Source organism: Dreissena polymorpha, chromosome 8, assembly GCF_020536995.1.
Source record: "Dreissena polymorpha isolate Duluth1 chromosome 8, UMN_Dpol_1.0, whole genome shotgun sequence".
Lineage (NCBI taxonomy): Eukaryota > Metazoa > Mollusca > Bivalvia > Myida > Dreissenidae > Dreissena > Dreissena polymorpha.
The window spans coordinates 41,098,403-41,125,375 of NC_068362.1; the positions used below are offsets into that span (position 1 = coordinate 41,098,403).

At 33.3% G+C, this 26,973-nt stretch overlaps 1 protein-coding gene across 2 annotated transcripts in view; it reads right to left on the reverse strand.

The window, feature by feature from the left end:
- LOC127841681 (uncharacterized) overlaps positions 1-26,973 on the reverse strand; it is a 255,857-nt gene that overhangs the window by 87,342 nt on the left and 141,542 nt on the right. Inside the window, exon 1 of one of the 2 annotated variants that reach the window (XM_052370729.1) lies at positions 799-960. The exons of the other annotated variant lie outside the window; for it this stretch is intronic. The gene's annotated coding sequence lies outside the window, so the exon portion shown is untranslated. Of the gene's footprint in view, positions 1-798; positions 961-26,973 lie in introns of those variants that run through there. 2 annotated transcript variants of the gene reach the window in all.

Consider the following 26,973-nt stretch of genomic DNA (forward strand, 5'->3'; position numbering starts at 1 on the left):
CTCTTCCACTGTAATTTTGTTTCACTGAATGAGAATTGTTCAATGATTTTTTTTAAATGCACCATGTTTTCGAAGAAAACAACTTATTTAAATCATGTGTGTGTTATCTAGAGAAATTATATTAATAAATTCCTTACACTTGAATGTATAGCTGATACTTGTTTGTGGATACTCATAAAGATTTGTTATTATTATTGTGGAAACAAGTGTTTGGCATTATATCCAGTAAAAAAACACATGCTAATTGTTGTACATATATAAAGCTTTAACTGAAAACAAAAAATCACAACCTTTAAGTTGAATATCGCTTGACTACTTTTACTTCTAATATTACTAATACTACAAATCCCACTGAAAACACTATTTATTCATCTTCGTCTCCGTCTTCTATTACTTTTACTTGTATTACTAACATTGTTTTACGTATCCAAAGCGAAAACACATGGCTTTCTGGAGGGTTTTGCTGAACGTATAGGAATAAATAGCTAATTGTTTAATCTTATTCAACGTGTAAATGTAACTTATAAACAGCTGTTGCTTGCCGGCTCTTATTCAACGTGTAAATGTAACTTATAAACAGCTGTTGCTTGCCGGCTAGTGCATGTTTTTACCAAAGGTTTTTACCATCACAATAGAAATAAAAAATGAGTGTGCAACTTTTGAAAAATAATTAAATGTTTTTTTAATTATTCATCTTTATTCCAGTCGCCAATTTGTCATATTTGTCGAAATTGCTAGAGGAATCGGCATTACATAGACAGAAACTAATTGTAAAACATGTACAAAACTATTACTCACCAAGAACAGATCTGCCTATAGTCGCGCGAGTCTGATCTTCTCAGGCTGGTTTACAATTTAACTCCAGTTATCTTGGCTAAAATAATATAAAGCAACATACAGGATATTATTTATCATAACGTTCGTTGATTACAATTGCATAAACACTTCCTTGTGTGTGTGTTTACTTGTGTTTCAGTATTACCTGAATACCATCCGATACTACCTCGTTGAACTATCGTCAACATCAAGATCAATACACAGATAAAGAAAAAGTAAATACTGAGCCGATGCGCATAAGTTTTGAGGCTTGATAAAATTTTAAACTACATGTGCTTTCAATTCCGAGTTGTCCAAAATAATGTTTTATAATTGGTTATCATTATTTAATATACCTTTTGGGTTAAAAACAACACACACTTTGTAGTTTACAATGTGCACAAACACCCATCACTAGCATAACTTTATGTTAATTCTACACAAAGCCCGTTACCTTACCGTAGTTTTAATCACAGTGTGAAACAGTCTATAAATACATCACAATGTCTCATTTTACCTAACACACATTGTTAACTACGTAAACTGGGTCACGCATGTGTAATACTGCATAATAAAACAAGGTAATAGCCAATCTCTTGCACGACGGTTACATTACATTCACCTCTGTGTTGGGCTCAGAACGGACTATTGTTATGAAAGCGTCTCATTCATGTCATGATCATTCCAAGCGTTCATCATTGAGGTTACAGTATACTAAACAATCTCTTGCACGACGGTTACAGTGCATTCACTGCATTAAAGAAAACCATCTCATACCATGATATCTTATATCAGTCTTAATTCATTATTATAAAATTGATATGCTTTTTTATGTTAAGAAGCTAACATACATACACACGTCGAAGCAATTCCTGACGTCACTCAATAACAATTATGTTCAATTGTTTACATTTGTGAAGTGCGTGGATTGAGAATGATTCCATCTGCGTAAATGGGCAATAAAATAGTTCCAAAGAGTTGCATTAAACTCGCAAGTTTTTGCACGATTTATCGTTCATTTAAAAGTTATATTTCTTAATTTAATGCATGCGATCTTACATATCCAATCAAATATACGTTGAATGCGTGTGTTCGGTTTTACTTATTTTATAGGCAAAATGGCAAGCTGAGCATTTCGCAGAGTTGTATGTGAGGGCAAAGAACGATAACTCCTTTTGGAGATTGGGTAATAGCTTACAACTTATGGGCAGGTAAATCGTCGATGTACTTAATGGTTGAACGGCATTTATTATCGTGATTGTGTCTTTTAATCGTATATAGTGAACGAAGAATAAATAATAAAAGGTAAACCGCTCACTTTGAGACAAACTTAAACATAAAAATGCTTTCAACGTAAGTATTCCAAATGTGAGAATGTTTTTTTTCCCATTCGCATACAAACAAGTTTGCAACATGACATCCGTATAGAACAGTAATACGTTCTCTAAATACAGTAGCATGGGTATATTAAGTAAATACGAACATCTTTAAAAGTAAAGCCTAAATCAGGTTTAAGTGTCAATGAAAAGTGTACCCAAACACCAGGTACAATACACAATTCAAAAACATAGACACGCTTTCTCACTGTCTAGTTTGGCGTTTTGATGTAATGCCATGGCTTCATCTGCATTACATAATTTTTAAAAGGTACTTAACGAATTAAAATGCATAGTTCCAGGAAAACATCGTTTTTTTATGTTTGCTCTTTGTTGATTAATGTGTTTTTAAAACAATTTGCTTGATTATATTCTTGAAGCATATCATTATTTTATTATTGAACATTTATGGGAAACTTGTGAATTCTAAAATCGTTGCGTTTTTAGTTTTTATTCCAGAATGCGAGGTTGCAATAAGTGATTAAAAAATGCTGCGTCAGAGACCGTTCAACCTGAATACACCTCTTAGCTTAAACGCGGATCCGTATTCAACAGGTATAATCTATTGAGTATTGTAAAAAATGTTTTCTTACATCCACAGTCATTGACAGCTATGTTTGCTGTATTGGCACAGGTACATCATATAACATTATAAGTTATTTAAACATTAAATAAATCGATCTTTTGAAAGTTAAACAATACAAATATCCCCACAGATTGAGTTGACTTCGGTAGTAACAGGATATTTTTGTTTCCCAAACCTCAATCAAGGGTTCTTCAACTGCGGTGGTTCAACATTTACCATTCCAGGCAGTTTTATGAACTATTCTATATTGTGGCTGTTCGTTTGGAAATTGTTTGGTTAGAACGAAAATATTTCATTTCGATTGATGTTAATGTCTTCAACGAAAGCCATTTTGCTTTCGACGATTTTTCATACCAAATAAACTTAATCGTTTCCAGTTGTCCGAATTAATATCGGATATATATATTTTCGTGTGTTTTTTATGATCTTTGTTCTCAGCCCATTGGTCTTTTGTGATATGACGCTGAAAATCAGTCCGCCTGTCACAACTTAAATGCTTTTTTTCTACTCTGTTTTGTCTACATTGTGAGAATATAATATGGGTTGAATATAAACTTGCTAACCGGATCATACGTACAACTGTTTAATTAAAGGATTTTGTTGAAGTTCTGTTTTCAACAGCTGACAATTTAGATTAAACAGGATTCAGACTTAAATTGACGAAAGCATATCTTAGTTTCCAATAATCAAATAAATTGACTGCATGCAACAATAACTAAGTAGTACATATACGAACCAACGTTTAGTATATATTCTTTAATTATGCAATTTATGTAATTAATTATCTGTTTTCGTGCATATTTACTAGTGCAATCAAATCATCCGGATTGCGTTCAAATCGTTTGTGAGTGCGAAAACTAATTGTTCTTCGAAACGAAATGTTGATATACAACAACAACAACAACAACATTTATTTCGGAACGTTAGCTACACATAAGCTTCTAGCCTACAATTTGATAAAGCAAATGGTAATTCTTTAGGTGAAGATTGCTGTGATTTTTAGTTGAATAAGGAAGAAGAAAGATATTAGTCTTACAGGTCAACGAACGTGATGGTAATGTTAGTGTCTGATGGTCATTAAATATGTTTTTGCATACATGAAAATAATATAACGAAATCGCTTTTTGAACCATGTGACAAATTGGAAAACGTTGCGGTACTACAATTTCTGTTTTTCTTTATATTATATGCTTGGAAAACATTCAAGCAGTTCCGAGAAAAATTCCTGTCCAACAATAATTTGATTATTATGGTCGCAATGTTTATAATGTTACCGAACGCAGCGTAGTTAAAACGTTAAACATCTATTTTATTACAGTGCTACAAAACATAATACATCTATGAAATGAGAAAAGAGAACTCAGATGAATACATATAACATGTGAACGCAGATTTGTTTATATATACAAATAAAGGTATGCTTCACAAGCAAGATACATTCATGATTATAAAGACAGTGTTATGCCGTTAAAATGTATCAATTAATTTAATTCGGAGAGAGAGATTTAGTCAGTACGAAATAATATTGATTAGTAATATTAATATGGATTCCTTAAGATTTAAAACGAAAGTCACCTTGGACGGAAGTTAATTTATAAAGCATAGGGCGACGTTAAACAAGAGCACCGCCTTGCGGGTGCAGACCGATTATCTATTTTTCTTTTTAAAGGTGAAGGGACCTATCTCAATTTCAATCAGAAAGAAAGGAGGGTGGAGTGGAGGGGGTGTATAGTGTGGGGTTGTGGTCATTTATTACATTTTCTTTCAAAAATGCAAAAATATGCAATTGTGTTTTTTTGGGGAGAGGGATGGGATTCTTGGGCGGGATGGTTGGACAGTATTTCAAAAATAAAATAATACTAAAAAATATTTGTGTTTTTTTTTAACCATGTTTAAAAAAAATTTGGGGGGTGGGTGGGTTTGGAAGGTATTGTGTTAGGGTGTGGTGGTCATTTATTAGATGATATTTAAGGAAAAAAAACTTTTTTTGGGGGGATTCGGGGGGGGGGGGCTTGGGGGATGGTTTGGGTGGAGTCTATTGTGGTATGTCAGGTAAGAGTTGTTTTGTCAAAGTATCAATCTAATCTTATCATAAATAAAGAATTTATGGCAATTTTAGCAAAATTTAATAATTTGAACTTGAGAGTCAAGATCATTCAAAGGTCTGGTAAAATTCAACTTGCCAGGTACAGTACCCTCATGATAGCATGAAAGTATTTGAAGTTTAAAAGCAAAAGCCTTGATACTTTAGAAGCAAAGTGGATCTAAACACAACATTTACCAAATATCCAAAGTTACTTAGTTACTCAGTCCAAAAAGGGCCATACATCCGTAAAAATGACAACCAGAGTTATGCAACTTGTCCTTTACTGTCCCCTTATGATAGATTGCGAGTGTTCCAAGTATTAAAGCAATATCTAAGATACTTTAGGGGTAAAGTGGACAAAACTTAACCAAATTTTCATTTTTTTAAGCATTAAGGGCCCATAATTCCGTCAAAATGCCAGTCAGAGTTACATAACTTTGCCTGCACAGTTCCCTTATGATAGTTAGTAAGTGTTGCAAGTATGAAAGCAATAGCTTTGATACTTTAGGAATAAAGTGGCCCTAAACGCAAAACTTAACCAAATTTTCAATTTTCTAAGTATAAAAATGGCACATAATTCTGTCAAAATGCCAGTCAGAGTTACATAACTTTGCCTGCACAGTTCCAATATGATAGTTAGTAAGTGTTGCAAGTATGAAAGCAATATATTTGATACTTAAGGAATAAAATGGACCTAAACACATAACTTTACTAAAATTTTCAATTTTCTAAGTATACGAAGGGCACATAATTCTGTCAAAATGCCAGTCAGAGTTACATAACTTTGCCTGCACAGTCCCCTTAGGATCGTTAGTAAGTGTTGCAAGTATGGAAGCAATAGCTTTTATACTTAAGGAATAAAATGGACCTAAACACAAAACTTAACCACAATTTTCTAATTTCTAAGTATAAAAAGGGCACATACTTTTGTCAAAATGCATGCCATAGTTATCTTACTTTGCGTGCCCAGTACCCTAATGATAGTCAGTAAGTGTACCAAGTTTGAATGCAATAGCATTGATACTTTATGAGAAAAGTGGATCTTAACGCAAAACTTAACCGGACGCCGACGCCGACGCCAAGGTGATGACAATAGCTCATAATTTATGAAATAAAAGATAAGCTAATAAAACTAATCATTTCTAGCCTATACTCTGGATAATTGTGCATAAAGTCTTTGCACAAAATTCATCAAATACGTTCCAAGCTAATGACCATTTACCGTTATTTGGTATTATTATACCGACATATAGATAGTTCCTTTAACCACAATGGTGATTTCTTTCAGTGTCTTGCGCTAGTCAGAACGTTTGGGCATTTAAGACATAAATGCTTTCAAAATCTAAATTTACTGTTTTATCATATAAGAAGCGGTAAAATAACCAGAAAACGTATATAAGAGGCTAAATTAACAAATTGAAAAAAAAGGTTCTATTAAATCAAAAATGTACTTTAACTTATTGAAGTCGGTTTAAATATTCATGACTTCGGACATATATTTCTGAAAGTCAAATGTTTCGTCATAATCGTATCGTTCCTGATATTGTGCTAGTATACAATCTACATGTAATGCGTTATCTTTCATATAAAGGTTAATGTGCAGCTGCATCTCAGGCGCTTTTCTAATTCCCGGATCCTTGTCACAGCTGCGCTTTATTTTGCACCACAATGAATGTTTATTGAAAATAGCGCTTGATTTTTCCGCATAAATGTTTTACAAGCAGTTGTGAAATCTTAAGCAAATGTTTTCTGATTTAAAACCAATGACCTATCGAATATTTAACTGTTGTATATTGATGTCCACTAGACGGCGTGTGCGAGATAATAGCCATGTGTCTACACATTTCCCCTGAAACGCAGTGTATACAAATCCGTTTTATAAACCATATTCTTTAGCTGCTTTTCTTAAAAAACATAGCATTGTTACATACGCTTCCTAAAGCTCTCCGCACGTGGGCTTCTTCGACTGCTGGCATTCGCTTTCCTCTGTATTTTCTAGCAATGTTTCAGGCAAATGTCTTCACCAAAAGAATCGGATGGGCTGCAACTTCAATAACTTTTCGTTGCTTAGGACCTATTGTCTGCAAAAATAATAACAGCAATACAGAGTAAAACGTTACAACACAATGCGAAAATTAGTGAATGCAATTTCGCCCGATAAATACCTTTATTTCAGTAGTTGCTTCGCTTTATTTTTAATAAGCAAAAATGAAGTTCAAACAATATCAGTCGTGGCTTTGGAAAACTGATTTTTGATTGTTACGAATTACTGCATTGTTCAGGCTTAATCCTTTGGAACCATACAAGAATAAGTAATTGAAGTTTATTTAAATTCAAATAACACAGTTTTAATGCATGCAATTAAAACAGTTTCATAAGTAGGCTGTCATCAATTATTTTATACACACATCTTTTGACCACTTGCGTGATTGGTTGTTCATTAGTGATAACACAATAGTTTATCAGTTTACATGATTTTTTTCCTAGAGTATATGTATATAACAGTATCCAGATTAAGTTTGCGAATCAATATTATTTGCAAACTTATTTTTTTTTATTTATTGAACAATTGTAATGAAATTTTGCAAATTTGTAGGGGACATTGAGTACATCGGGATTTTGGCTCCCCCAATTCTCCCACTGGGGTGTTTTCCAGACGGGAGAATTTTTCCTATATTTTACAAAAAATGTAATTTAAATATTATGCTTTGTTAACTGTTTCAATGTTTACAAATACACATGCTTAAGTCATAATTGTAAGAAATATGTACTTAAATAAGAAAATATAGTGTTTGTAGATTTTCTTCCCCCGTGGGATTTTACAGGGGCCCCCGCCAATCCCCCATTTCCATTAAACCCCCGTGGTAGGTTTGACTGGTCCTCCGTGGGAGGTTTGACGGGAGACCCCGTCAATCCCCCATTTTCAATAAACCCCAATGGGTGTTTGACGGGGGCCCCCGCCCATTTACAAAGAATAGCCATGGAAGTTTGACGGAGGGAAATCATACTTCAATAAACATTTAATACCCATTGTAATAAATGCCATTGTATAAAGACACCAATCTTAATTAAATAATTGATGTTTTCTTTTGAAGGTGTCAAAATCAATTTATAATGATTGAACTTTCGTAAATCAGTACCAAAATTTATGTTGAATAAAATGTCTTTTTGGTATGAGATTATACCCATATATCGATATTTCTGTAAAGATGAATTTAAAACGTTCACTAATTTTGCAAGACTCACTGTATAAAGTGGCTCGTCTCGATAAAATATTACATTTACCTTTTGATAATCCAAACGTTGCTTTTATCCATTACTGTGATAATAAATACAATTCAGAAAGACAATAACATTGGAAACATACTTATTGTCTTTCGGACTTGTATTTCTTGTGTAGTTTATTCCTGTTTAACAGTTTTGAAAGTTTTTTGCTCGAAATTTTGCTTGGAACCATGTTCGCCGAACAATTATTGTTCGGTGCAATATCGTACATTAATGTACCGGTTACATTCCACAAGTTATTACACAAAATGCCTGAATAGGGCAGTGTGTTAGGTTCATTGTTTTGTTACGTTACTGTAGTTGTTTGTTTTTTATCTTTAACAACAACGAGCACTGGTGGCGTTATTATCAGAGAAATGAGGGAGTCTTCTTGAAACATACTGTACTGGCTACATTACAACATAACTAATACAAGCAGTTTTAATAATGGGACACACCGCCACTTCTCCAATAGAATCGATGATGTTGAAATACATTTGAGTTATATTTGCAGTTTCAGTTATTTACTGGGGGGGTTACTGATGAGAATATGATATCCCAGACGTTAGTGCCTGTGCTGTTTTTTAACTTAACACACAGGTATTTTACCTCAAGGACTTAGATCACTTTTCATTATTGTGTATAAAATACAAAATACCACACAAAACTGAATCATATTTGATATAACCTTATCAGCAGCATAATGTCATTTCTAAATTTAATAAAAACTTAATTTTAATCATGAACTTGTACTTTCAAGAAAACAGGAAACCAAGAAAACAGGTGAAAACAACAAATGCGTAGAATTGTGAAAAATGCAAGCCAGAGTTATCGAGTTACGATTGTTGTGCGCTGCACTTCTATACACCACAACCTATCTTTGTTCGAGATTTAATGTCATTAGGCCTTAATATAATTATGTTATGACCCGGACAATAAAAAGCGAGATAAATATAGTAATTCCGGGGCTATAGCTATAGTTTTATAGTGCACTAAACTTCTCATCAGTGAGATCTATCCATATATGAAGTTTCATGTGAATAGGTGTTATAGTTAAAGTGCTATAGTCGGGACAAAGACTGGAAGCTGCCTGACGCCCGTCATGACATAGGTAATCCCTTAATATGCCCTTTATTAGAAGGACGAATATAAAAGACACATTGAAAGGATGAAAAAAAACAGCAGTAATTAGTTTTATCAGAGACAAATAACAGAGATAGGCAGCTCGCCAAATATCGGCAAACTCTCGCATGTCGAGTGGTTTTGGCGAGACAAGTCTAAGCGCGCAACTGTTTGTCGGTTGCAACGGTAGTTAACATGCTTATCAACATTTCTAAAACACGATTTTGCATTCCAGTTGTTTTCATATGAAACAAATATACTGATATGTATTATTAAAATGAGAATGTATGCAGTATTATCACTCAATTGTAATGTGTCAATCAAAACAAGAGATTGCCAAGCAATATGGTCCCCTACCGGTGAAATTCCACCATTGTTATTTTTTTGTTGTTGCCATAGCAACCACAATTCTTAAGGTAGGAACAAAATGAAATGATGTGCATAATCTCTCTATTGCCATCTACCCATGTTTCAAGTTTCATAAAAAATATGAAGAACTTTCAAAGTTATCGCATGATCCAGAAAAGTGTGACGGACTGACAGACTGACTGACGGACAGAGTGCAAACCAGAAGTCCCCTCGGGTTTCACTGGTAGGGGACAAGTAATCACATGCCGCATTGTTTTATTAAGTGATTTTATCCGGCTCCAGTTTGAAAAAAAAAGATTTCCGGTATATAAAGATGGCCTTTGTAATAAGATAAAGGAGCGATTCGAATCTTACAACAAACAACTAATAATAGGTTGTTTAAATTAGATTTTTGTTTTTCATTTTAATTGCAGTGTTTAAATTTGATTAATCTGGATTCCATTTACCTGTAGTATAATTTGAATAAAGCTCTGAAAAAAAAATCTTATGGAGAGAATCTATTGTCGGTCTGTATATGATCTGTATATCATCGGCTGTATATGGTCTTTGTTCTCTTTAGTTACCGCTAAATTCAATGCACAATTTTACCAATTATAAATAACAATACCATCTAGAAATCTTCAGACCCGTAAACTGTGCCTAACTCCGATATTTAGCATATTGATCAAGTTATTAAGTCACTTTTCTGTGTTTTTTCACTATGTCTTCGACGGATTTTGTGTCATAGGATGACGAGGATTTAAATCTGGATTTACTTCTAAGTATACCGATGATGATGAGCACTGTGATAGTGAATTTGTTCAGCACATTAAAGGGGCCTTTTCACAGATTTTGGCAGGTTTTAAAATTTTTCATTAAATATTGATAAATGTAAACATTGGATCTAAAAAACTCCAGTAAACAATCAAGAATATAATTGAAAAATAGAAAAAAGGTAACCCACAGCAGGACTCGAACCACTGACCCCTGGAGTCCTGGAGTAAAGTCTGCGCATTATCCCACTCGGCCATTCTTCCTTACACAATGAAACAAGAATTTTATACTTCATATAAGCAATCCTCGTAGTTTCACAAAATATAACGACAACAACAGAACTCTCCAAATTATTCAATCGTTTCACGTTGCAACGCTTTATAATTGTCATGTTTTTAAATCGTCAAAAGATGCATAATTATAAAGGCTTTTTCAGAGCATGTTATATGTTCAGTATAACTGTTTCCTCACAAACTATCATAACTAAAACGAAAATTTGCGAATCTGAAACAACTTTTTTCAATTTTGTCCATTCACCAAAGCGTGAAAAGGCCCCTTTAATCAGTCAGCTGTGTATGAGTGCCCAGAATGCAAAAAGTTAATGAAAAGAATATACGGATTCCATATATTGTGTAAAAGCATAATCTAAAATTGAAAAGTATGTCCGTATGTACGTTATGATAAACTAAATGAAATGTGTCCCAGCTTCTACAGAGGAGCCTATGCAACCATTTATGTGATACAGTATAAATAATAAACCTATGTTGTAACAATTTTAGTCTGTGCATACAAGAATGCATGAACACAGTTTTTACAGTTTAATGATATTTTATCAAAACTTCCTAATTCATTAACAAATATCAATACACCTGACATTAAAAAATTAAGCACTTTATCAAACATTACACATATTAAGCAAGTTGTTGGTATTACAAATATCATATTGGAAGAAAACAGCTGATATTCTACAGTTATGCAGGAAACAAACATGTAAGCATAAGAGCCATTATCGTATGAGGCAGGGTATTAATGTTGCTAAAGAAAAATCATTGTCACATATTAAGTATTTTTCATCATGGAGATTTAACTATAAATGTGACTGAGAGTCTGTACATGTTTTTACCATAGCCATGTAAGGAAAAGCTTTGCCCCCCCCCCCCTGGTGGCCATGTTTTTAAACCATGATATCATTGTGACACATTGTTTGACCAAGTTTCATGAAGACCGGACAATAAATGTGGCCTCTAGAGTGTTAAAAAAGTTTTTCGATAACTATATATAGACCTATAAAGAAAAATGCCCCGCCCTCTTGTGCCTATGTATTTGAACCAACCGGAACCATTTTTCAACTTGTCCAAGATATCATTGGGACAAATCATTTGACCAAGTTTCATGATGATGAACAATAAACCGGAATAATTTTTAACTTGTCCAATATATCATTGGGAACATTGTTCTGACCAAATTTCATGATGTTTGGACAATTAATGTGGCCTCTAGATTGTTTACAAGGCAAATGTTTACGCCGCACAACACACATCACATGAAGGATCATTAGCACATTGTGCTCTGGTGAGCTAAAGGGCAAAAAGATAATCACTAGAAATTTGTTCCCACAAACAAATGGTCCTGTGCAACTTCCTTGCCATGAACATACACAGTAGTGTGTCCTGCTTCATTAAAACATACTTTCATAATTAAATATGTCTTGCCATTCCTTTGATCTGAATGTAAACAGAGGATGTCAAGGTCTCTAGCGTGCATATTGCCAATGCATGGCTTTCGATTACTTCGTTCAGTATGAAACACTTAACCCGGATAGGCACAGTGATCTCAACTTGACAGTCTCCAACGTCAGCTGAGTCTGGTTCTGTTGTTGACGATGACAAACCACACTGAATTGCTTTTTCTTCATACAATGCAATGTTGAGAGAAGTATCATCCTCAGTTCTCAGTTATGGATTCATCCTCATCAAGCAGGAAACCATCGTCAAGCGCTGTTGTTGGGGATGATTCATCATGACAAGATGGCTTGTGCTTCTTCTGCACCCAATAACTCAGCCACTCTCTCCTGGGTATGGCCAAACTGAAAATACAAATGAGCATATCATATGAACACAAAATCATATGATATGTATTATATGCTATTCTAAATTAAGATAAACAAGAAACGTGTTTGTCAGAAACACTATGTCCCATTCTGCGCCGCTTTGATATTATTTTTTTGACCTTTGACCTTAAAGGATTACCTTAACCTTTCACCACTAAAATGTGCGGCTCCATGAGATACACGTGCATCCCAAATATCATGTTGCTATCTTCAATATTGCAAAAGTATTCATAAAATGAGTGTTTTGGCCACATAAATTTGACCTCTGACCTTGAAGGATGACCTTGACCTTTCACCACTCAAAGTGTGCAGCTCCATGAGATACACATGCGACAATGACCAATCGAGCGTAATTTAAAGTGTAATTGTCAGTGTTATGTGTGGATATTTATGAACTATGACAACATGTTCGTCCACAGACATGATGAATTTTAACATTAATCTTGGGCAAACATTTGTCAGAGCAGCAAGTACTGGTACTCGCATGAGAAAGGTGCAACGATCTTGTTAAAAATCAATCTCGTTGTCACATATTTTCGTGACCTTAACATATTCAATATATTGCAAGTCAATGATTTGACTAGATAAACAGATTTTAACATAAACTTGTCAATGTTAATTACAGAAGGCATATGCCTACCATATAGCATTAGCTCAATTTCTTTGGTTATATTTCTGGTTTAAAGGCAATGAAATGAGTCAATATATATAATATAGTAAATTATATAGAAGAATATTATTGAAAATCAGTTATGTGAAAAAAGATAATAGGCGAACTAAAAAACTTAAACACAGTAGCTCTAGACAGCAAAATATTGAATATAGGAAGCTGGAAAATTTCTAAAATTGATATTGTATTTTATTGATTACACTGATGTTTACTGTATTTTGAATTAAACATACATATATGATTACTCAAAAAGGTATTTTATTTGTATTTAAGTTATATGGGAAGCCCCATCAAAATCCCACGGGTTTTCTTTGTAAATGGGCGTGGGCACCCGTCAAACTCCCATTGGAGTTAATTGAAAATGGTGGATTGACGGGGTCCCCCGTCAAACATCCCACGGAAACACTTTAAACCTTTTCCGTCTGGAAAAAACTCCCGTGGGTGAATTGCAATTCTTAACGTGGCCCAAAACCCCGTCGGGATCCCACGGGATATGGCAACTTTATCATCAAATAAGTCTACTTTCCAAAAACATTTTAGCTCTTTTTTTCAATTATATGTACGTACTCAATGCCCCCTACACATAAGCAAAAATTTATAAAAATTGTTCAAGAAATAAAATAAATAAGTTTGCAAATAATCTGGATTTGCAAACTTAATCTGGATACTGTTATATGTTAAACATAATTATGTCTGTACATGTATGTATCATACAAAGTAAGGCATTATTTTAAAATCGCATCGACAAAACATGAAATAATTTCCTTATCCTTGCCACAGCAACGCTTTAATTATCGCCACAATGATAATTGATTGTTTATTGGTTTTGTTTTATGTAAAATATGCAATAGTTATCAGTCCATGAGTAAACGTGATCAAAACATAGTAACGTATATAAAGGCATAACGAGTGATCAGTATAAGTTAGTTAGTTTTTGTTAGTTTTATTTGTGTATACATGTCAAGCATTTTACAGATTCAATATAATCAATGCGTTACAATATCGTAACATGTTAAGTACAAATACAAATACTACGATATAGCTAACATTGTAACTTCAAGTGTAAATGGTGCCTTTTATCACAGATCTAACTAATATAACGACATGATGTATACACAGGATAACCCGTAAAGCCTAGTCATGTAAACATGGATAAGCTTATTTCCAACGGGGTCCCTGGATTTTGTTAAACAGGTCTCATAAGTGACTATAAATATATAGTCTGTTTCAGTTCTTAAGATAAAAACGACATGATCTTTTAAATTATTTCTTTTACATATTAAAAAAGTGAGACTTTCAATCGTTGACATGATAATACACAGACTCATACAAATTAGCATAAAAATAAGCAATTTCATAAAAACAAACACATCTAAAAGTGAAAATACATGGAATTCTCGTCTTCCTTCATTTCATTTAATAGATGTTTCTTAACAAGTTTCTTAAAAATAAGTTTCGATTTGATGGACTTTAAATTATCAGGTAATGAATACAAATCCTTAATACCATTGTAGTAAAATGAAGAAATAGTAAAGCCATCAACGTGAGGTACATAAAAAATAATCTTGATCTATTCCCATATTGATGGACATCTGTACATTTGACAAAATTGTCTTTCATATAGCTCGGGCATTTATTGTAGAAAATCGTATGGATATGGTTAAGTCGAAGTTGCTTGTATCTTTGCTCAATGTTCAATACACCAAGATCTTCAAAATTCGATACACCAAGTGATGTTCTGCTATGGGAATTGTTAATAAAACGAACCATTTTATTTTGGACTATTTGTAGCTTGTGCTTGAGCTGTTTCGTGAGCCCACAATACCACGAAGAGGATGCATAATCTAAATGGCATTGTATAAAAGCATTGCATAAACTTATTATAAGACTTTTATTTAAGAAAGCACTTTGTGAATATAAAAATTTAAGTCTAGATTAACCTTCTTGACGATATTATTTACAATAGAAGTACCAGACAAATCAGCATCCAAAATCGAACCAAGATATTTTACATGCGACTGAGATTTTATAACATTTCATTTCATAACTCATTGTTAAATAAAGTAAAAATTCATGAAAAGTTCCAGGAAATTATTGTATTTGGATTTCAGTATTTAGAATTTATTTAACAAACAATGCTTTAACGATAACATAAAAACAGCAAAGGCGAATCTACAAGAGAGCAGGTAGTAAAGTTTGAGGAATGAATTATATACACTTAATCATAATAATATTTATACAGGTTTATTTGACTAAGTGCTTAATGCACATGCATAGCTAAGTTCCTGTTGGTAATTGTATTATCCGATTGCATTGATTCAATAAATTGTATTATGTTAGGTCTTTTCCGGTGATATTTATTTATATACAATTTTCTAATATCACCTTATAAGGAAAATTCTGAAAGAAAAAGATATTCATCCTTAAGAACATTGCAATATTGACACATTATATCTTGAAAAGGTATAGTTTCAGGTTTATGCCATCTGCCTGATTCCATTTCTAAAATATGGGATGAAACCTTTAATCTACAAAAATGTGTACTAAACTTATTTATACTAACATTTTTTAAGTACGGTTGCATTTCAAATTTACAAAACTGCCTGTAACTTATTGCTCTTGAAGAATCATTAAGTGCTGACATCCAATTTTGGATAAATGTATCATTTAATCTAGACTTTACCAAAGATAAAAAACACTTTTCATCACCTACACCTTGGTTTATCCATGTATATTGAAATCCTAAAGTTTGTAATAGATTACGAATAGATTTTGCCCAATAATGTTTATTTGTTTTATGTATTAAATTCTCACACATGTGGTTATAAATTCACTTTATATACTTATGATCTTCTAACTGCATACGTTTCAACCAATACCGTAGTACATGAATGTCTCTTTTAGTTATCAAGGGTGTTCTTCCATGTTCCCCATATACAAAATTATTCTGTGTTTGAATTTTCACGCCTAGTAGTTTTTGCTTATAATTTAAGTGAACTTTTTCAATTGCAACTGACTAAGTTTAGTCTTAATATAGACACAAGAGAAGAATCTACAATATCTTCTTTCAAATCAGCGATAACCCTACAGATATATGTGTTCCCACAATATTATAATATAGACAGTAGAAAAGTAAGCACTGCTCACACTAGACTAAGAAATATGTGTAGTAGTTTAAACTAAGATCTTTATAGATCAAATCTAATCGTTGATTCAGCTTATTCTTGCGGAGCTCCTTGTGAAAAGCGTGACATTACGTTTTTGAATGTTTAAAATATACAAATAGATAAGATAAGATAAGAGGATCAACTATAAGCAAATTCAACCATAACTTTAATCTTATTGTTTTGCTATGCGGTAAACCCAATATGTCTTTGGATTTAAATGAAGTGGTGTTCAGAATGGTACAGGCATTTATAGCAGGCTCAAAAAAGGTTTAAAATTGTATATGCAATCGTCAATAACATACCATCTCGAATTTTAAACCATATCAACTAAGACTAGCAGTTTTAGGTATACTGAATATATCATTTAGTAAAAGGAGAAAACTCTTCTGTTCCTTGTGAGAATGATTGGAAGAGTTAGCTTTGCTTTCTGCACGGTACATACATTACACTAGTAGATACCTATATTTAATAACTTAACCTATTTCCACGCTTATAAATCGTTGTATATGTTATTCCTACTAATTGTGTTGTTGAATTACAAATAATGTATTTTCAATTTATGAGATATAAATATCTGGGAGAGATCCAGATAATGTAATACAATTTTGTAATCCAATCCCATGCATATTTGATGCAATAAATACGTTAAAAATAAAACTCAACAATTTAGCCCCAGACATTTGACCAGTTATTTAAAACAATTTAAACAAGCTGATCAAACAACTCTAGTTTGGTATGTATTAAAATTGTTGGATAATATATTATAAATATGGCCAGCATTTTTTATTATCTGTTTTACGGGAGCTAAAAGTCACTTTCGTTTTTTGTATTTACATTTCACCCGCCGACCTAGTATTTTATCCAAAACTAGAAAAACAATTACGCAGATTGCCGAAAGTGTTGTTCATAATACGGGTTGTTTCGTTGTTCCAATTCGACTTGTAAAGCGTCAGCGATTTTCATTGGCTATTGCAGCCAATACCACACGCTATTAACCAATCGGTGAGTGTTTGACAAATTATTTTCATATTGCATTTCCGAAATGGCGGACATTAACATCAACGAGACAAATGTAGCATATTTTAAAATCAAATTAATTGAAAACGGAGCAGAAACAATTTGAATTAGAAAAGATAATCTTCAGAACACCATTGTTGACATCATGCCCATATTATGTGATACGAAATTCAAAATGATAATGAGTTTTTGCAGATGATGCAGAGGTGTCACAATCGATAACTTTCGGTGTGTTTAGAAGTTTTGGGTAGGTTTAATAAATATGCGTATTTATTAAAATGCATATCCTGTAATATTTTTATAGATAAAAATCAACATCCCGAAAAGGTCCAAGAAGTACTACGTACGTTTCTTAATAATGAACATGAGGACTTAACCACAGGTACTTGCATCAATAATCCCATTCCCCACCCACCCATATATATTCTTTATTTGGAAAAAAGTATGCAACATAGCTGCTGAAGAAAACAGCATTTGGTCCCGATGTTCGTATGTCCGTCAAAGTCACAAGAAAATTTTATTTATTTTTTGTGACATTATTTTTCAAAAATGAGTTATTATTTAGCCGAAATATGATGTTTTTTCAACTGCAAATAATGTTTTCATACTGCAACATTTGTACTGCGAGGAATGCAAATAAATTTATCACACTTCAGGCTGTGTTGATAAATGTGCTCAGGGCCCTTGTTTGGCCGTTTTGGGGGCCGAAATTTGGCCCCATTCCCACCTTAAAATAGTATACTTTTTTCCCCTATTTCACCTAAAAATTCCACCCTCCAAAACAATATTTTGTTTACTTTTATACCTATGTTGCCAGCTGGTATCTTGCTATAAACCTTTGATTACATGTATATTTATGTAAACTACATTAAAATAGAGCAATATTAAGTGTTGTATGATTTGTGAAAAGATCTTGTAAAATTCCCCTTTTCGCCGAAAACGACGTGAAATTTCCCCCTCTTAGGGCCCCGGCCCCAATCCCCAAAAAGTGTAGCAAAGGCCCTGGTGCTCAATCGGCTCTATGTATTTGTTCCAAGGGTTATTATTATCTTCACATTTATATAGCTCTCTCTGTTTATTATATATCCAAAACATGTTATTGCTGTTTCTCCTTAAAATAATACAGACAGCACATTCGATAAAAATTTTCATTTGAACTTAAACTGTGAATAAGAGAGGAACAAAATAATATGTGCAAAAGTTTACACCATTTTATTTTGATAATGCTGTGAGACCTTTTACGATTTTTTTAAAATAAAATACTATTTTCAAATATACAATTACATAGTTCAAAAGTTGTGTTCTATATATAATTAATCTTGCGAGTAAGTTATATACAGTCAGCAGAGTAATTCTACTAGAACAATTTAAATCCTTGCTACATGTGCTATTTAATTCTTTATTCGGCTTTCACTTAAGACAATGTTCAATGAACTAAATCTAGGTTTCTAGGTATATTGTGTATTTTACTTCAATATTTTGTTGGTGCTAATGTGAAGCCAATGGACATGATACAAAACCTACGAAGATTACCGCCATAAAATGTCACATACAAAATAATTATCACCTAACCCATGCGTTTTGAGGGAATAATATTGTGTAACTCTTTATTATATAAGTAAATATTAAGCATGTGAAACAAGGACGGGTTATTATTATCACCTAACCCATGCGTTTTGAGGGAATAATATTGTTTAACTCTTTATTATATAGGTAAATATTAAGCATGTGAAACAAGGACGGGTTATTTTTAACTCCAAATGTATGATTTGATCAGAACTAGAAGAAGAAAACACGAACATGTTACACACCAAATATCAAACCCCTGACCCTTGCGGTGTCTGTGTTGTTAGGGATTATCAAAGACAATAATCTATATAAAACAGTTGACCCCTGAAGCGCAAACAGTTTTGACCACGGAGACATGCTTTGAGGAAACTTAGCAAAGAACCACTATATGGTTGGCATGCAATGCAACAAACCAAAGGGCCATGCGGTTTCAGAGATTGATTATATTAGTTATATTTATAAGCAAAACAGTAACCACTAGGGAGGGCGAATTTTCTGCATGATTTGAACAAACTTCAAAGAGAACCTCATAACGATGTTACACACCAAATATTGTAGTCATGCCTCTTGTGTTCACTTTACATATATATCCACTATAACTCTCTCTGAATATAAAATGAAATGCAGCACATGTTTTTATAAGTCTATAACTCACGTTTTTTTTTTAAATAAAACATTCATATTTTATGAACTAGAACTTTCACTACACAAAGTTTTATTCAAGATCAATTCAAGCGCAGTCTGATCAGGATCCAAAGTCTAACATCTTTAGAAGTACTGACTGAATGACAAGTATGTTGAACAGTTTGGATCCTGATCAGACTGCTCTTTTGGAGCCAAAATGGTCGCAATCGCCCTAAGGTCCAATTTCCTGTTATGTGGCTCATTTTTTCTCATGATTGATACAAATTAGCATGATATAAAGCAAGTCTGTTGTATATTAAATAGTATCTTTAGTGTGCATATTCCACCCATGGATGAAAGTTACAAAGTTGGTTGTTATTTAAAGCTATTAAACAATTTAAAAAAAATTCAATTATGTTTTATTTAAGTCAAATGCATGCTATATTTGTTATAAACATATATATGATTAACACTCAACAAAAGTTTAACGATCACTATAATACACTACACACCTGGCGTGGTTAATGGTCTCTATTGAAGCAATATAGTATAAAACATGCGAAAGGTGCTTTTAAATATAAATATATATATAAAAATATGTTTACTATTATTATTAAAAGCTTCCACAAAAGTGTAATAATATAAAACACTTAAAGGTTAATGCAAGTATACATAAGGTTAAATTGGCTTAATTTTAAATTTTCAAAAAAAAAATCAGTTTAGACGGGGTTTGTTTTTTTTTTTTGATAGTCTGCTCACTTTTCATGGTTTTATTTTTATTTTTATTTATCCCCCCCCCCCGACTCATTTTTTTTTAATTACCCGTAACACAAATAAAAAAATGCTGGCCTAAGTTTAGCTTTAAAACAGCCTCTTAGGCTTGGCCTGCAACTTTTTCAAAAGTATGTGCAAAAGATCCTCCTTTAGTGAATTAAATTATTAGGTATGTAAATGAACAATTTTTAATGCTAGGTCTTTGTACATTTTTTGTTATCCCTCCTAATGTTGCCCCTTTTTTGAAAACCAAAACCTTTGTATCATTTGTGTTTACACATAATTTGCACCTATCACACTGTTCCTTTTACAAAGGCAAACCGTTTATAAGTTCTTCCTCAGTTTCTGCCAAAATTACAATGTCATGTGCATATAAGCTTCAACAGTGTATACCAGACCATATTCCTAACCAAATAATCGAACGCGTTGGTGCATCAACAAATACGGCATACAGTCTTGTTTGTTCACTTAATAAATAATTAATGACACCATGAACTACAAAACAGTAATCAACAGTTTCCATTTTTTGCCTGAATCCTGCCTGTAGACATGATATTGTTCAGCACAATTGTTAAGCCTATTGTTCATAACCTTAGTGAATAATTTCCCAAAAGTACTAAATAATGTTATACCTCTGTAATTATTCACATCCTGTTTATCGCCTTTTTATGTAACGGAAGAATACAACCCTCACACCACCCTTCATGAAAATGTTCAAATTCAAAGAATTTATTAAACAAAGCACAAACAACTTTAAAGAAACTTTCACTACATATTCCAAATTTAATAAACTTATTTAGCGGATAATTAGGGCCATTGATTTTCCATTATGTATATTCTTACAAGCACTAATAATTCCTCGATCAGTTAATGCTACATTTAACTCACTAAACATTATATTTAATTATTTAATTCTTCTTTGATCAACGTATCAGTCCTGATAAACAAAAACGTCTTCACCAGCTTGATAAAATCTAGAGTTAGGGTCATTAATTAATTGAAAATAGTTTAATAACTCCATACTACTTATATCTAACTTATCGTCTTTGTATGTATAATTCTTGAACATGTTCCAGTGAAAGTCCTGTATTTTCTCATTTCAGTGTTTGATTTTTATTATAAGCTTATATCTTTTTTTAATTGTACTTTTATGAAGACTCCGAAATTTTACCATGCTTTATATATTTTCCTCTGAGGGATAGTGTCTGTACAAACTAAGGTTCGTATATAAAATATTGTTTAAATATTTGCATTCAGTATCAACATGTGCAACATTAAAAAAGTGATTTATCAACAAAATATGTATTTTCAACTGCCTTTTTTAATGGTGAACTTATATATTCAATTACATCACACAATTGTGTTAAATAACTGTTTTGGGTTTGATCAATACAGCTACAAATAGTTTCAACGGTACATATTACATTTGCACGATTATTTGAATTTATATAATCCATTTTCTTTTAATTACCCCATTCATATATGTATCGTATTATTGGCATCAATTTTCAAAGAGCTATTACTATAAGGATATGGCTCTATCTCAGTTTTACATTCAACACAAACTTTTACTACACAGTGATCTGATAAAATCTTAATCTTCAAACTTATGAATCAATGGAAACATATTACTTTTACAGAGACCAAGACCAATAGTGCTTCCACTTTGTGAACTTACAAATGCGTGTTTTCCTATATTTCTATCTGAATCTTGGCTACCATTTTACTATTCTTAAACCTGACATTTAACCAAAATCCAATTATACCTTCCCATACTCTTTACAGTTTACATCTTGTGCATAATCGGTAACACATTTTCTACACATACATGACCAGTGTCATATACCTTTAAGCAAAAAAGTGGTCTTACTCCAAATATGGCACTAAAAAATCCACATGTAAGGAATTCACAAGTGTCATATTCATACATATTTTTTAATGAATAATGTCATTTGTAATCAATTCAGAAGCATTATTTGTTTAAAGGTACTGTCTTCCACTACCTTGTGGTGCATTGTAAACTAAATACAATAATAAATTATTGTTTATATTAAACAATTTACCATCTAGTTTAAGCCACATTATACAAACACTTGTACTTTTAATAAATGATACGTTTTTTATCAGTTTGTTATGAACATGCATAATAATTCCATCACTGTTTCTTTGAGAACTTTTTAATTTATTTTTTCTGTGTAAAGTATAGAATGTAAAAGTCTCAACATTATAATTAAAAGTTACATTTGAATATGTTTCGGTCAGCAATCAAATGTCATATGAACTGAATAATACTTTCATTTCTGTACTGCCAATTTTGTTATATTGTATACATAGAAGTCCTTGAACATTTAATAAACACACGTTGATCTCTTTGTTGACCTTATCGCAGTCTTACTTTTGTTTGTTGATATCTGATTGGTCACTCCAGCTTTGCGGTGTTTCACATTGTCTAGTTTCACGGCTGTTAATCAAGGGCGCCACCTCGTTTTTGAGATAGTTTAATAGATTGAGCCAATGCAACTTCCGAGATGGCGCTCAGGCCCGGATATTTTGAAAGTTCATGAATATCTTTTACAGGGTGATTCGAGTTTATATGTTTTTTAAAGGATATATCGCATACTTTTTTTAATCGGGCAATGTAGTGCGATTCAGCTACGATTAATGCGTCCAAAAATGTACAGAAACATACATTCTCAACCCATTTAAAAACGTAAGAACCTTTATGAGTTGCGGCATGGTAGGGTTTCTGTTCCTGTGTAACGAAAAAATGGCCATCAAATTAAATCGCTTACGACATCAAACGATTGCATATATATATGACAGGCTGCAAGCACAAACATATTGGATTCTTGCCAACGTAATATATAATGATGCATTTTTCCAAAAGCGATGGAGCCAATGGTAGGGAGTTGGCGCTAACGATAGGAGGTGGCACCAATTTAGGATATATCAATAAGCAGTCGTATCGCAATTACATCATCACATGGCGTACATGTTATATATAATGTTCTTTGTTATAATTACTTTTTTTGCAACGTACATACGAAGGCCCAAATCTTTACAGAACATAAACACATTGTATAATAAATTAGATGTAGGTTTGTTAATAAATACGTTATCAAATCAATTAAGATGTCACCAATAAGAATAAAACATAGTGTACGATGTACAACAAAAAATGTAATTCTCAATAAAACCTAATTTTGACCCGATTCCCTTTCGCTGGGAGCAGGGCGTCTTTCATTGTCAAGATTGTTAGACAGCGCCCAATCCCGCTTTTCAGAACGGAGTTCCCCTATCGCTTAGGGCGACTGACCCATGTTCAACTGCTGTTGACACGGAAACCTTCCCCACTTCAGTCTTCAAATTTCTCGTTTGAATATTTGCTACTACCACCAAGATCTGCACTCGCGGCGGCTCCATCCAGCCTCACGGCTGAGTCTTCAAAGCCACCGCCACGGTCCCCTACTCGTCGCCGCATAGCTCCATGGGGGCTCGTATTGCGGCGACGGCCGGCTATAGGCTCGACGCTTCAGCGCCGTCCATTTTCAGGGCTAGTTGATTCGGGCGCCACCTCCTATTCTTAGCGCAACCTCCTTGGCCTTGGCTCCATTTCTTTTACAAAAATGCAAATATATCTATTAGATCGGCTCGAAGCCGATGTTATGTTTTGGGGCATACCTTAACGTGTACATGTTCAAAGCAATCGTTTTATGTAATGAGCAATTTAATTGGCTGGAAATGTGCTCGTCACAAAGGTAACACTTCGATTGGATTTTACGAATTCTACCATGCCACAACTTATAAAAGTCCTCACGATTCTGAATGGTTTGTGATTGTATGTTTCTTTACAATTTTGGATGAATGTATCTTCGCTCGATTGCACTACAATGGCCGATTTTTTTAAAAATAATGCGAAATGTTTTGAAAAAAAAAAACTAATCACCCTGTACAATTACCCGTTACATTTCAAAACATGCGTGCCTGAGCGCCACCTCGGAAGAAACATTGGTTCATTTTCATGCATCTCAAACAAGAGGTGGCGCCCGTGATTGACGGCCGTGAGTTTCAAATCTCCATCGGTTGCACGCTGTTTGCAAGTCTGGGATCCCACAGAGAGTTTCTTTCTCCCAACGTTATTTATAGCACAATGACTGCCAATGGCATGCTCGTTAAATATTGACAATGACGCTTTATTTTTTTGTTCTGTAAAATTGTTTACATGAACGTTTTGCAAGCACTTGCAAAATCTTACCTTAATTGTGTCTGCTTTAAAGCCAATGACGTATCAAATCTTAAACTGCTGCATATTGGTGCCCATCAGACCGGCGTGTGTGAGATAATTGGATTGTATCTACACTTCTCCACTGCAATGCTGTGCACAGAAATCCTTATAATTTACCATATTTTCAAGCTGCTTTCTTAAAGATCTACAATATATTTTACATACGCTTTCTAATGCTATCCGCGCATGGGCTTCTGTGACTGTTGCCATTCGCTTTCCTCTGTATATTCTAGCATTTTTTCTGGCAGATTTCTGCGACGGACTCATTTTCCGATTCGTACCGTCATTTCCATAATGGAAACGTTTTTACTTTAATATTACATAATTTTACATAACAGTTAACGATTCCTTTACAGCCTTAACACGTATCATGGACGGTACATCTTAACTTTTGACACGTCAAATATGAATTTGGAAATAGTGAAAATATTAATTATTATTATTATATGATAAATACATATATTGCTAAAACGTGTGCCACACGGTTGTGGTGGCACCATTGATGACGAAAATTACTGTTAAAATTTATAAATTCTGATAGAGGATAGACGACGTAAACTTGATCAGATTTTAACAAATACAAATAATCTTGATACAATTGATATTACGAAACACTTTACAATGGCGAGAATGCAGTCTCGATTATTGGTAAACAAAACTTCAAATTATCAGACCAAATCCCAATATAGTGTGTGTAATGCGTGCCTGGATGCAATAAACTATTTGTTGTTCTGTATCGCGAATTGATTAACCGTGTCATTAATCGCGTATAGGCCCCGCTCTTTAATCGCTTATAGGCCCCGCTCTCAACAGATAACAAATAACATGTTTGCGACAAGAAGATTACGACAATAACGCCAATTAACCAAACATAACTTGTATTTGTAACAACTAAGGTATTGGTTTGCTTTGTTTATTGGCATATTACAAGTTCACTGGATCCCATATCATCACTTAACCCTACTATTTCCCCATGCCATTTACTCATGCATATTTTTTCTCCATAAGTTCTTAGATTAAAACAACACAAGCCAGCATCATTTTAAAACGTTACAAATCTTAACATACATTTGATTGCCATCCCTGGCTTCTGAAATCACTACATTTACGGATCTTAGAAAACCGGCAAAAAATTATTCTTATTGTAACTAGCTGACTCATGCCACCATTATTATTAATTTAGTTAAAAATCACTTCTTAAAAAGTTAACCCCTTAGTCCCTATAAACGTACTCCCAGAGCCTATGATAATTGTTTCTACGTCGGCTCCGGGATTACATTTGCAACCCTTCATAAACACAATCGCAGTTGTGCGCATAGATTTCGTACGCATCACTAAACAGACGTCGTTGGTTACCAAGGAAGGAAAACGATGAATAAACTTCAAAAACACATTAAATTTACCAGAATGGCAGCCTACGGACGTAAACCTATGCATGCAACCTAAAAAACACGACGATATTTCAATACATTATTCTTGCTGACATTTTCATCTTGAAATTTCGAACAGTGTAAATATTCGACGAATGTTCGACATCGTAATCGACAAAGGCTTCATAAAAAATAACGATGTTCAAAAGATTGGTGTACTGCGACCTAACCGATAGCGACACTTTGTTGGCAACGTTACAACAATATGCTGGATAGAGCTTACGAAAGAAAAAAAAAGTACATAACAAGCAATTATTTTATGCTGTAATGGTACCATTTGCATGAGTTTGTGCTTTAGACAGGTACACTTTGATTAAGTTTTTGCAGTATCAACCTCTGCAGTGGTGATACAATTTTGCACATTTGAACAATAGACGGCGCATTGCAACTCACAGCAACCGTTTGGATTATAAAGCTGAGTGTTGAATTATTGCAACTAAATAACCCCTAGGTTTAGCTCATTCTTTCTACATTTTGTACACACAAAACATTTGTCAATTAGCTTAATCCTAACGGTTTTACCTATTGTTTCCTCGATGGGCACAGCTGACATCTCGGGTTGCTCCAACATTATCCAATCGACCATTTATGCCATTTGCAAACCCCTTTCACAAATATAACATGAAATGATAAATTTGATAGAAGCAAGTAAGCAAAAAGTTATAAAAAAACAAATTGGTATCAAATTGATGACTGAGTAGTCATTCGAAGAAATGACAGTAGACATCGCTTTTTCAAACTGCGTTTTGATGCTTGGTTTTACAATTGTCCAACTATAAACATAAATCTCACATTTATTACGTCAACATGCTAACATTACATTGAACAAACAAATGCATCCCATAGAATATTTTTTTAATATATAAGAATGAACATTCTATTTTCTTTCATACAGCGAGATATGTATGTCATTAAATGCCTTGTTTGTCGAATTCAGATTTTTAAAGGAAATTGT